The following is a 2,775-nucleotide window of genomic DNA, read 5'->3' as shown; positions in this document are numbered from 1 at the left end:
AGTCAGGGGCCAAGAATGTCTTGGATTATCCAAATTTACGGGGAATACAATGAATGCATAACATGGGCAGGAGGTTCTAATATACAAGAGGGAAAACGATTACATCAAACATCATGCTTGAAAAAACAGGAATGGTGTATAGTGGTTATTTTATGTTCAGTCAGTCTTATTTAACATGTTGAAGAGCAATGATGATCTGCAATTGCTGTAACCTATAGTAATCTCTACAGTGACAGCAGCTGATATAACTCCTGATTATTTGGGGTTACTGTACTTCATATTTTGCCCTTTGCCCTTCTTTATTGGTTAAAGTGGTTTGTGTTTCTTTTATAACTTTTAGGGCTGATGTATATAAACATCACCAACATATAGTTGGATGAAAGTATTTGCACAGCATTACAGCCACTGGATGGCATTAGAGGGGCATAGAGCATAAAGGGATCCATCTAGCAGCAGTTTTTATACATCAGTCTCTAAAAGTTACACTAACTTAGGAGTTAAATCTTTAAAATACATTTATGTACCCTAAATTAACAAAAATTTAGCAAAAATGTATCTTATTTATGTATTACTTATTAATGACACCATTTAGTTATTTGACAGAGTCTGAAGTAAAAATGTACAGTGCTCATAGCTAATTGTTATTTCAATTCCAGCAAAGAATATGAATGGTTGCTTGGGTACTGCATTTCTGTAAGTCAGCTTTGTGTGCGGGGTATAATTTATAAAGGTTGTTGGGAAACATTCCCTTGACTAAGGAGTCTGAAGAAGTATTAAAGGGACACCAACTGCAAGAGCTGTAGATCCTCAAATCATCTCTGAATTTGTGCTGACACTGTCCTTCCTTCTGGAGGGTGGCTACTTTTGTTCCCCATGGTCCCTGTATGTGTTGTAAAGTAGCCACCACTCCAAGCTCACTCCTGTGATAGACTACAACCTCAATACAAATTAGTAAAATAAACATGAGACTGTAGTCCATCATGGGAGTGATCTTGGAGCGGTGATTACTTTACAACACACACAGGGACCATGGAGAACAAAAGTAGCCACCCTCCAGAAGGAAGGACAGTTTCAGCATGAGTTCAGAGATTAATTGAAATCCGGGTGATACACGAATAAGATACATTTTTGTTAATAGTTAGGGTACTTGAATGTATTTTTAAGATTTAACTCCTGAGTTTAGTGTCACTTTAAAATATACATTTAGGCACAACACAAAAACTCATAAATATTAATGCATAGGGCAATTTTTTCCATCACAAAAACAGCCAACTGAATCCTAGATCATATCCTGGTGTCAATAGACACTCTCATTATAGTTTATTATAGTATATCACGAGAGGTGGCTACTTTTCAACACACATACAGGGACCATAGAGAACAAAAATACCCCCAAAAATACTGTACACACTGTGCTTTTACAACTGAGCCCTGGTGATGTGAACGTCTATAATAAGTGTTGATTTATATTGACATCTAGTGGTGATTTTTAATATTGCACCCATTACTATATCTTAGTTTAAAGTGACACTAAAGTTAGAGCTACAGTTAAATATTAAAAATGCATTCTAATACCTCAACTTTTAACAAAAATGTATCTTATTCGTGCATCACTCAGCTGTAGATCCTCAAGCCATCTCTGAATTCGTAGTTACACTGTCCTTCCTTCTGGAGGGTGGCTACTTTTGTTCTCCAAGATCCCGCTGTTAGCTGTAAAGTAGTTACCACTCCAAGCTCGCTCCCATGATGGACTACGATCTCACATTTAGTTTACTAATTTGTATTGGGATTGCAATCCATCACGGGATCGAGCTTGGAGCGGTGCAAACAATACACTGCCTTTGTGGCTAATATCTTAACAGTTAAAATCATTGTAGTGCAGGGCTGTAGATAATTTATTTTTCCTCACCCGAAGTGCGATCACCCGCACCCAGAACTGTGCCTGCGTTCCGGTCCTGTGCGATCTGCAAAAATGCTGTGGGCGGGGGGCATGGCTGCGGTGCCATTGACTTCAATACAACCCCACACCCCCTCCCGCCCCTGAACGCAGGGAGTCAGCCGGCTTGCATTCCAGTGCGTTCTAGAGGCACCGGCATCCTGTCCTCCTGCGGTGCTCGTGTGGCCGATGTTGCGTACGGGGAGAGGTGTCCTGCCCCTTTCCGTCTGCGGCGTCTAACACATTCACCTGGCAGCCACATGAGCACCGCGGGAGCATAGACGTAGCCAGCTCCTTTTGCGCCCGAAGCGAAGAAAAAAAACGTGCCCCCTTACAGAGGCTTCCCATTCATTCAGAAACTATTTTACTATCATCCAGTTTCTGAATGGGGAGGAGCCTCTGTACAGAGCGCTACTCCCCATTAAGAAACTCATGAATGAACAGGAAGTAATGTAAATCACATCCTGTTCATTCATAACTGGGGACACATAGTACTATGTGTCCCCAGTTATTTACAAACACTGGGGTGATCAGCTGATCGTTCCAGAGTTTGCTCTGCACAGAGGACCGGTACATATCACTAATATGTACCGATCCTCCTCCGCAGCGGGGGATCCGAGGAGAAGAAAAAGAAGCGCTGCTGCTGCGGGGACAGCGGAGGAGGGAGCGCGGTGAGGAGAGAGAGAGCCGCCCGCTGTCAGATCCAGGCCGAGCGTCTCTCTCTCTCCTCACTGCTCGGCCTTACTTCTGTGATAGCGGCTCCCTCCTCCGCCCAAGGCCGCAGCGCTTCGTTCACTTCTCCTCGGTTTCCCACTGCATACAGATGGGGGATAGCAGTG

The sequence above is a fragment of the Nanorana parkeri genome, unplaced genomic scaffold (assembly GCF_000935625.1).
Source record: "Nanorana parkeri isolate BGI_ZX_2015 unplaced genomic scaffold, ASM93562v1 scaffold174, whole genome shotgun sequence".
NCBI classification, from domain to species: domain Eukaryota; kingdom Metazoa; phylum Chordata; class Amphibia; order Anura; family Dicroglossidae; genus Nanorana; species Nanorana parkeri.
Note: the sequence above shows the minus strand (reverse complement) of the source record.